Raw genomic sequence first — 10866 nt, 5'->3', positions numbered from 1 at the left:
CACCGGCTCACCTGTTTGGCTACTGCTTCTCGGCACAAGGGTTTGTCCCTCGGCTCCTCCTTTGAGCAATGCTCCACGTCTCCAAGTGCATATCCAGGTGATCCCCCAGACCCCGTCCGAAGCACTCACCGTCCTTCCAGGAGACAGCCCCGGGAGCCCCCCATAAACTCCTCTTCTCCAGCAGCTCCGTGCAAAAGCGATGTGAGGAAAACCCCCTAAATCAGCCCCCGGAGGAGCCGCCCCCTCCTCATCATCCTCACAGCTCACACCTGGGGCTGCTCTGAGCCCCCATCATCCTAACAGCTCACACCTGCCGCTGTTGCCACTCTCCAACAGCGTCTCTCCCTCTCCAGCACACAGCGCACTTCTCACAGACACAGATCCAACAGAAATCTGCTACGGGTGTCAGCTTTTCTTAATCCATCTGGTTACACGATTAAAACACATACATGCATTGATGGTCATTGAGAGAAAGCTTTCCCCTGGAGAAAATAGTCACTTTGGTAGCACACTTTGATATATCTGTGGAAAAGCAGAATCAGCACCAACTCCTAAGACCCCTGCTGAGGAACCCAGCCCTCCTTGGGACACCCAAAGCAGCAGACCTCGAAAAAGGAGGGGAAAAATGAAGCTTGGAGTGGAAAAAGAGGATAGAAGTACAGAAGCCTTTAAAAATGCCTGCATGGAGCAATAGTGGGAACCAGTCACATTTCTTCTTTCCTTGCTTTCTGTGATGACATAAATAGAAAGTAAGAACACGTTAAACAAAAGGCAGAGCTAGGATTTTACAGGTCTTTATTTTGGCAGGCTGGAATGACAAACGCCTCTTCCGGGGCTGCGACACGTTTTGAGGAATGGCAGAGAACGGAGGCAAAAGGTGCCGGGGAGCCCTTTCTGTTCCATTTAGCCCCTGCAGCTGCTCCGCTGGTTTCAGGGCACTCGCTTGGTTCGTTCCTAGAGAAAAAGGCTACGGCATGATTTTCAAAACTACTGCCCATCCACAGTCAGAGTTTCCTACATTCCTGGGTACAAATGAGTGGATCGAGAGAGGGCTTCTTTTCAAATTAGTTTAGCCATAGCTTCCTATTCTTTACCAATACCTGTGAAAAAGAAACACTTGCCAGGTTTTAGTATTCTACACACACCCCTCCCTGGGAATTTTGGGGTAGCTTTGGGTCCCTCTGCGGGACGGCACCCAGCGTGACCCCCCCTCTCATCTGCCACCCACCCGCTCCCCCACCGCAGTGTGCGTCCCTCTCCTAGCGACCTTGGGGTGCCCCAAATGACATCAGAGCCCCGAGTCTTCAGCCCCTAACCCTGACTCCCGAAGAAGGCACAGGACGAGTCCAACTGCCCCGGACAGCAGCCCAGCACTCCCTTCCAGCCCTTCCCACGCGTCCATCCCCCCAGAAAGGGACTCCGCCGCAACAAGGAAGGGGGGGCAGCCCCCAGAAGGCTCGAAGCTCCTGCCCCGCCTCGCTGTCGCGGGCCAGGGGCAGAAAGAGGGAGCGGCAGAGGCGGCGGGGACGCGGCACGGCCGGCACGGCACAGAGCGGGGGCCGCTCGCAGCGCGATGCCGGCGGAGCCGCAGGTCCGGCAGCGCCGGGGCGGGGTCCGAGCGGCGCGGGGGATCCGCCGAGAGCCTCCGGCCCCGTGCGGGGACTCCCGCAAGGCCCGGGGGGCGCCGGGCTCCGGCCCTCGGGGCTTTATTCTCCGGCGCCCCGAGCCCCGCGGCTGCGGGGGAAAGAAGCGAAGGGGCGACGGGAAGAGAGGAGGGAGAGCGGGGCATGCGAAAGGTCGGGGAGGGAGGACGGGCTGCGGAGGAAAGCGGGCGGGGAAGGGAAAGGCCGGCAGGGGAGGAAGAGGGACGGTGAACAGAGGAGGGAGAGAGGGGGAATGGAACGGAGGAGCAGGGCAGGGACAGGACAGGAAGGAGCCGAGTTTGGGGGGGGACACGGAAACGGGGGAAAGAGAGGTAACTGAGGGGAATACGGGGAGGAGGATGGAGCGGTAGAGAGAGGGACAGGAGGGGATCCTCCCAGCGCCCCGGCTCCGCCCCGGCGCCCCGCCCTGCCCGGGCTGCTGCGCTCGGCCGAGCTCGGCTCGGTTCGGCTGGACTCGGCTCCTCGGCCAGCTTCGGCTACTTTGGGCCACGCTCGGCTATTACCAGCCGCATTCGGCTCGATTAGCCTCTTCGGCAAAGCTCGGCTCGCCTCGGCTGTACTCGGAGCCGCTCGGCTACGCTCGGCTCCTCGGCCAGCTTCGGTTACTTTCGGCTAAGCTCGGCTATTTCCGACCGCATTCGGCCCCACTCGCCTCTTCGGCGCAGCTCGGCTCCACTCGCCTCCACGGGCCCTCCCGGCCACTTTCGGCCACGCTCGGCTATTCCCGCCCGCACCCGCCTCCATTCGCCCACTCCCACAGCTCGGCTCCCTCCGGCTCACACATTTCCTCAGGGCACCTCATTCCAGGGCACACAAATTGCAGCCCCTAAAGGCTTGCGGCTCTTTCAACACACACTTGTAACTCAACTCTCGGGACAGAGCTGATGGCTCCTTTAGGACAAGAATAGTTACATCTAAAAGCAATTCCCTCATTTTGCATCTCCTTTTCATTTAACCCCCCCCCAAAATCCCATACATATCACAAGGAATGTGCAGTTCTGGTTTCCCCACCCTCCGTATACTATTTGTACAAAGGACCTGGCCACAGCACACACAACTGAATAAAGCCCAGCTTCAATAATCAGAACAACTGACATTTGTTTACAAATTAGGTGCAGTTTTGTATGGTGCTGCGTACCCTCGGAGGCGAGTCGAGGAAAAAGAGCTACAGCACTGGAACCTAAGTTTTAGCAGCTGAGTCATTTGTAACTTGTGCCATAAAGTAAACCAAGCATCACTACAGTATTATCTGCTGAAGTTCTCCACTGTAGGTTTAAGGTACAGCAGCACGTGCTTTACTCCCAACAAAAGCTGCTCAGGTGGGGGGAGCCGGGAAGCCAAGTCTCTCCACTTTGTCTGAACACCATCTTCCAGGAAGGTACTGCTTCCTCTCTCCCAGGCTCCCTTCAGCAAAGTAGCAAATACAGAATCCGGTGCCACAGAAGGCTCTTGCCTGACCTCCTTGTGGTTTTCAAACTGTTTAAAGCGAAACAAAAAGCGTAAGAGAAAAACAGTGATGAGTATGAAACAAAAGTCTCTTCAGCCACCTTTGGTTTGAGATGAGCTCTGAACTGAAGCTCTGGGAGCACAGGCGTGCAGTCCTGCTAGAACAGAGCTGTCCAGTAGTGTCCCCAGGGGTATCTGGAGTGTTCACACTGCTGAACTGAGAAAAACTCACCAAACCCAGCCCAGGGGCCTGTGATCCTCCACCCACCTGGGGGAACTCCGGGCACTGTAAACAGAGGCCACAGCGCACACCAGGCTCTGCTGTGCCTGCTGAGGAGTCTCTGTATGAGCCCTGAGGCCTGGTATCGCCTCCCAAACACCACAGAGACCTCTTGTGTCATCAGAGAAAAGCCCTGGAGCAAACGTGTGTCCCCAGCACGATCAACAAGGATGCAGAATTACCTCCTCAATAAAAACGCTGTTCCTGATGGAAATGTAACCTCTGTCAACTGTGAGGATTTTATAGGAATACTGGCTCAAGAATTCAGTGACTTCAGGTATTCCATACCACAGGTTCCTGGGACTACTTGGGCATCCAGAGTCTATAGTATCGGTTAAACTGGTAGAGCTGAGGATACTTAGCAGCTTTGTCACAGAGCTGGAACGTCAAGCAGGGAGAAAGGGGCTCTCTCGGAGAGTGCAGGAGGCCAGTGAAAACAGCAACAAAGTCCTCCACGACATCTGCTCCTAGAAAAGCCAAATAAATTAAACTATTGACATGAGCACGGACACTGGGGCAACCTTCCTTACTTTGGGCCTTGCCAGCAGCCCACAGAGCCTCACGCAGAAAAGAACTGAACGAGATCAAAAAGTGTTCGCAGTGACCTAGACACGTGCTCCTGACTGCAGAGGTACCTGAAAAACCCTCCAGACATCATCAGCTCCTGCTGAAGCAAACAATCCACCTTCGCTGTCTTGTGCCAAAAACACGCCCGTCTCTTTACAGGGAGACACCCTGCCAGGCACCGCCTCAGAGAAGAACCGAGCTGTACTGGGGGGATACACCCAGCCAACGTGTACAAGTTAAACAGAGTTTTCTGTCAGAACTGGGACTTTCAGCACCCCCCAGGTGCTACTCGACTGCCACATACACAGACAGGGCTTCGTGAGGTGCTCTGCGGTTGGCCAGTCCTGTTCCAAGCCCTGCTGATGCCCCTGTGGTTTTAACGCTGTCCTCAAGGAGGTAGTAGAACCTCGCAGTATTTGCCCCTGGAGCTTAATTTCTGAAGTTTTCCTTGGGAAACGCATCCATTTCCTACTTAACAAGGCAGTCCCCTCTCCCTGATCTCGGGAAGAGCTGCCCACAGGCACGGGAAACACCTTCCTCTCCTGATCGCCATGCTCTGCCCTTAAAACGCTGTGTTACTGAGGCCAACTACTTCCAGACCAAGACTGTCCATGCAGGGACAGTGTCCCTTCTCTTCAGGGTCAGGGAATTAGGGCAGAAGCACCTACAGAGCTTCAATGCCCCTCTTGAGCACAAAACACCATCAATCTGCACCTCCTTCTGCTTGCAGGGAAGGTAATAACATGCCTCAAGGTAAAAAATTATAAACGGTAAAAAATTATTACAAGAGAGTAGAAATGATGCCACTTTCACTCCACTGCTAGAAACGACACATAAAACATAAAAAAAAAAAACTGTACCTGTTCCGTTTTCAGACTGAAGCAACAGCATATTCCTGGCTGCTAATGCAGCAGGGACAACAGCACTGAAGGGAAATGTCTGGATAATCACGCCTTCATTTAAAGAGAACACAATTTCCTCATCTAAGCCATCACTGCCCTCCATCAGAACAGCCAGCATATCCACGACATCTAATAAGTGAAGGAAAAAATGTAAGCAGAGGATCCAGACTAACTGGGAAAACAACAGAGGTAGAATGCAACATTCCAGGAACACAAGGTATCTTTTTAGTTCCCAAAAAAACCCAAAAACAAAACAACAAAAAAAAAAAAAAAAAAAAAAAACAAAAAACGAAAGCAAACAAAACAAACAAGAAAACCTTAAAAAAAAAAAAAAAAAAAAAATTCAAAGGCACATTTGCCAGGCAATACAATGTTGGGGGCAGCACAAAAATCACAGCTGTACTTCATTCTGCCTTTCAAAGCTGCTGTCCAGCACAGGTTGCCCAGAGAAGCTGTGGCTGCCCCCGGATCCATGGAAGTGTCCAAGGCCAGGCTGGACAGGGCTTAGAGCACCCTGGCATGGTGGAAGGTGTCCCTGCCCATGGCAGGGGGTGGAACGGGATGAGCTTTAAAAAAAGGTGCCTTCCCATCCAAACCCTTCTGGGATTCCACGATTCTGTGAACAGCTTCAGGCAGGACTACATTTCCATTGTAGTTCAATAATGCTGCTGCAAGAACACGAAGAGAGATTTCAAATACCGTTAAAGTGGCACAACCACATCAAAAATTACGTCTGGGAGTAAAGTGGAAACTCTGCTGATTCCAAGGACACATGGAGGGCTGAATCCTGGAGATCCTTACATAACAGGATCTCTAGAGTTATCCATCCCCAGTTTGTTGCTTAGGGTTAGAAAAGGTAGCCCCAAGTCGTGGAGTTCTGTTCTTAAGGGGTTACCACATACCATCAATGTGAGAGACGGGGATGCTGATGTTTGATCAGAGTCCTGTAGCAACCTGGAGCACGCTGGCTTCCCGAACCAGGTCTGCTGCTTTGTCCGTGTAGCGGTAGGGCTTTGTCCTCAGCCTTCAGCAGGATCTGTCAGCAAAGGTGGAGAGAAAAGTAGAGTGCAGCGCCTCTCAAGCATGGGGGAACCATGTGCTGCTAAGGAAGACCACGTGCTGAAAGTGGTTTGAAGCCGGGTGGGTTTTGGGAGGACAAATTCCATATTACTTCTGCAGGATTCTGTCTGCAGTTCCTGCTCTACAAACCAAATACATCAAACGACAAAAACAAACAAATAAAAAAAAACCCACATTAAATTAACAACAACAAAATAATTATTCCTACCTCAATAAACCCATAACGCCTCGAACCATTCCAGGGAGGGCGGCAGGAGGGGCGGGCAGAGCCAGGGCCCCGCTCCGCCGCCCCGGCGGCATTTTCCGGCACGCGGCCGCTCCCGGCGTCTGGAGAGGGGCGCGGGGCCGGGAAAGGCGGCGCAGCCCTGCTCCGATGCCGCTCGGCCGCGGCCCGGGAGCGCTGCGACCGCGCCTCCGCCGCCCGCCGGCACCGGCCCCACCGGGCTGCCCTCGCCGCCATCCTCGCCGCCGCTGAGCCGCCTTCAGCCCTCCCCTCACTCACAGACACCGCCCCACTCGCCGCTCGCTCCCGCCCCGTCTCGGTGGTTTTGCCGGGCGCTGGCTGGGGGGCTGCAGTACCACCCTCTGTCCACAAGGCGGCAGCACTTGTCAAGAGAGTGCGCGACAAGCACTCGCAAGATGGCGGCCCGTGAGGACCTTGACGGAGACAGGCGTTTTGCCGATGCCTGTCGGCTCGTGCCAAAATCCCGCAGGCTCGCGGTGCTGCTGACCCCACAGCCCGTGTGCACGGCACCAGAACTGCCGCGGAAAATCCCCTAGGGGGGCGCCGGCGGTGCGGGCAATTCAGGCAGTGTGGAAAACAGACACGGGTCCTCGACTTTCTTGTCCTCGTTTTTGCACCCTCTTGAGAAGGTCAAGCCGAGTCCGCGCCAAGCCACTCCCAAGATGGCGCCCGCGGGCTGTGTCTGTAGTACCCACCTCTGTCCACAAGGCGGCAGCACTGCCGCCCGCCACCGCCGGGGGCCGCCGCTCGCCTCGGGGCCGCGGGCGGGGCAGGCGGCAAAAAGAACGGGCGCCGTCCCCTCCGGAACATCCTCGGTAGCAAATGCCCCAAAATATCCCGCGCGGAAAAGAACGCCAACAAAAAAAAACCCCTTGCCTCTAACCCAACAAGAACCAAAAGAAAAAACCTTTTCTTTTAAACTGCATTTCAATGTATTTTATTTTTATATTTTTCATATTTATATTCACATTCGGATTTATAATGTATATTGATGTATAACTGAATTTTTATAATTTCTTACATTTATTTCTATTATATTTTATTCTATTTTAGTACATATCTTAATGTATTGCTTATATATTTCTATAGTTAGATTTAGATTTCTAGAAGGTTTATATTGCTTAAAATAAACCCCTGCCTCCATCCAAGTCAAAATCTTTAAAAAAATCCCATTATTTAAGCTCCGTTTACATTTATCTCTATTTTTTGCATTTATATTCAAATTTACATTTTAAATGTAGATTGATGTATGATGTTATTTATAGCCTATCTCTTCCTAATACTTATTTTTATTTTTTTATATTTTTATATATATCTGTATACATCGAATATATATTTCCATATTTAGAACGATATCAAAATAAAATGTATATTCATATTTTTTCTATTAAAGCCCTGTCTCTAACCAAATTTAAAAAAAAAAGCTCTGTCTATAAGCAATACTTGATTATTCATATAATTTTTCATCATTATAGTCACATTTGTATTTCTACTTTACACTGATGTATTTATAAATATATATTATATATATTATAAGGTAGCAAGATAGATAAATTATTATTTAAACTCTATTTCGTACATACTGCTAATACTTATATTTACTTACCACTGAATTTTTATATAGATCTTAATGTATTTAGGATATATTTCTACACATAGATTTCTAATTTTATTTTATTTATATTTATAATTTTTGTAATAAAACCCCTACCTACTACCAAATAGAAAATAAAAATCCCCTTTATTTTAAACGATATTTAAATATTTCTATATTTTATTTTTAATAGTACTTATATCTTCTATCACAATATATTGAGGTACTATATTTTGATATATAATATTTATGACATATAATGTGTTATAATAACACATATACTGTAAAATATGCATTATGTACTGCATTGATTTCTATTATTTTGTAATTTTTATATTTATATATCCACACGAATTAATTATACAACTCTATATGGTTATTTTGCTTGTATTTATAATCTCTATTTATATGTATTTATATATACATATAAAATACTCTATATCAAACAATATAATACCTAATAGTAATGGATAACATTATTTATGTTACATGTTTTATTTATATGTATTCCGTTTATATTTAAAATTGAAGGTTTATATTCCATTTTCATATTTATGCATTTCTTTTGTTTCATTAGAGTTATAGTTAAAACTTTGCAGTTATAATCCAATTCCTAAAAATAAAATGCCAAAACAAACAGCATCAAATTCCCACCAATACCATCCAAAAAATTCAGAAAGGCTCCACCAGCCAACCAACTACCAGCAGAAAAACCCACACTACACTCCTTTCACTAACAGTTCTTATCACATCACAAAAATGAAACAAACATTTAAAACAACCTATAGAAATCCACACAGCAAATCACAAAAACCACTAAAATGAAAAAAAAAAAAACCCAACTAACTTACTATACTGCAAATCATACAACAGACCCCGAACGTTTCTAAAAAAAATAACCAAAACTCTACCACTACACTAACTCATAAAGAGAACCCAATGCTCTATAAAATGAACTAAAAAAACCCACCAAATAATTACAGATATTAAAAAATCGAAACCACGAAGGAAAAAAAATTCACCACCCAGATAAAATAACTGCGCATAAAGACCCACCATAGATATACCCATGTTCCCAAAAATAAAACTAATAAATAAACAACAACCAAATACATCAAACTAAAAAAAAATATATATATATATTAACAACAACAAAATAATTATTCCTAACTCAATAAACCCATTATGCCTCAAACCATCAAAACACAAATACCACCTAGAAATAAACACGTCGCCAAAAGAGAAATGTAACAATTTTAATAACTCCCGAACTCTCTGCAACAATAAAACATACGCGGCAATCAAATATGCCAAATGCATAAAACCCCTATAACATAATAAACAAGAATGCAATAATCAATATTAAAAAAAACCTCACTGATTAACTACAGGACACTACCTCAAACCCACCAAAACAAACACTACATATGCTCATGCTAATAAAAGCCTTCACAAACGAATTAAAAACCTAACGTCTACTTCATGCTACGACCCATAAAAACCATTGTAAACCTTTAAGAACACATTCTTTAGAAACATAAGAACGGATCAAAAAGAAATCCAACAACACTCAATCAAAAAAAACCCCCTTGTCATGCGCACCTGAAGCAAGAACCGTAACAACCAAAAAGTAACACCATGGCCCTTCTCCTACAGCAACTACGAACAAAAGAAAAGGATCCCATAAATTCCTCAAAACCACCGCAGCGAGGGAGGCTGGAAGATGCGGAGCCGCGCTCCCGGCCCCGGGCGCAGCGCGGCTCCGGCAGGAAAGCGGATCCTCCGGCAGGCAGAGGCGGCGCCGCGCCGGCAGACCCCCGCCCGCTGCCCCCGGCCCGGCGGGGCCGGCACCGGGCCCGGGGGGCCCCGGCGGCGCCCGAGCCCCGCGCCCGGAGCGGCGGCACCGGCCGGCACCGGCGCGCCGCCCGCGCCGCCTCCCCCGCCCGCCGGCCCGGCCAAAGCTCCGCTCGGCTCCGCACGGCTCGCACCGGCGCGGCTCCGGCGGGCCCGCGGCAGCCCAGCCGCGCCCAGCTCCCCTTCCGCCCCGGCCAGCCCCGGCACTGCCGCCAGGGCTCCGCGCCGGACCCTTCGCTGCCGGGCCGGGGGCAGAAGAAGCGCCCCGAATGCAGCGGCACAGCGCGATCCCCGCCCTGCCAGCGCTGCCACGGCTGCAGCTCCCTTCCTCTGAAGGCCCGACAGTGACGCCACGCTCCGGCGCTCACCTCACCCCAACGAGGGCACAGAAACGTGCGCTCCCCCCCTTCAATTGCGTCCCCTAGAAGAGCAGAAAACAAGGGGCCTGCCTCAAATAATGGTAAAAGGGAGAATTTTACCTCAATCCAAACCTCTTAAAAGGCGGGACCACAGGACTGACCCCTCCATTTCAACCTCAGGATGACGAAATTTCAAAGGGAAAGGACAAAAGCCCCCACTACAAAGGCGCACCGGCTCACCTGTTTGGCTACTGCTTCTCGGCACAAGGGTTTGTCCCTCGGCTCCTCCTTTGAGCAATGCTCCACGTCTCCAAGTGCATATCCAGGTGATCCCCCAGACCCCGTCCGAAGCACTCACCGTCCTTCCAGGAGACAGCCCCGGGAGCCCCCCATAAACTCCTCTTCTCCAGCAGCTCCGTGCAAAAGCGATGTGAGGAAAACCCCCTAAATCAGCCCCCGGAGGAGCCGCCCCCTCCTCATCATCCTCACAGCTCACACCTGGGGCTGCTCTGAGCCCCCATCATCCTAACAGCTCACACCTGCCGCTGTTGCCACTCTCCAACAGCGTCTCTCCCTCTCCAGCACACAGCGCACTTCTCACAGACACAGATCCAACAGAAATCTGCTACGGGTGTCAGCTTTTCTTAATCCATCTGGTTACACGATTAAAACACATACATGCATTGATGGTCATTGAGAGAAAGCTTTCCCCTGGAGAAAATAGTCACTTTGGTAGCACACTTTGATATATCTGTGGAAAAGCAGAATCAGCACCAACTCCTAAGACCCCTGCTGAGGAACCCAGCCCTCCTTGGGACACCCAAAGCAGCAGACCTCGAAAAAGGAGGGGAAAAATGAAGCTTGGAGTGGAAAAAG

At 49.7% G+C, this 10866-nt stretch overlaps 1 long non-coding RNA gene across 3 annotated transcripts; it reads right to left on the bottom strand.

The window, feature by feature from the left end:
• Positions 1 to 778: 778 nt before the first annotated feature.
• On the bottom strand, positions 779 to 9617 carry LOC144246681 (uncharacterized). Of its 3 annotated transcripts, none has more exons than XR_013340348.2 (3): positions 4818 to 9580; positions 3573 to 3857; positions 779 to 3140 (listed from the first exon to the last, which is right to left on the bottom strand). It is a non-coding gene; the product is annotated as an uncharacterized LOC144246681 (long non-coding RNA). The 3 variants fall into 3 exon arrangements; XR_014958035.1 differs by having other exon boundaries at positions 779 to 3857; positions 4818 to 5895; positions 6148 to 9580; XR_013340346.2 differs by having other exon boundaries at positions 779 to 3857; positions 4818 to 9617.
• Between the last annotated feature and the right edge of the window lie 1249 nt (positions 9618 to 10866).

The sequence above is a fragment of the Lonchura striata genome, chromosome 11, assembly GCF_050655825.1.
Source record: "Lonchura striata isolate lonStrDom1 chromosome 11, ASM5065582v1, whole genome shotgun sequence".
In the NCBI taxonomy this organism is placed as follows: domain Eukaryota; kingdom Metazoa; phylum Chordata; class Aves; order Passeriformes; family Estrildidae; genus Lonchura; species Lonchura striata.
This window is presented reverse-complemented; position numbering and strand designations above follow the sequence as displayed.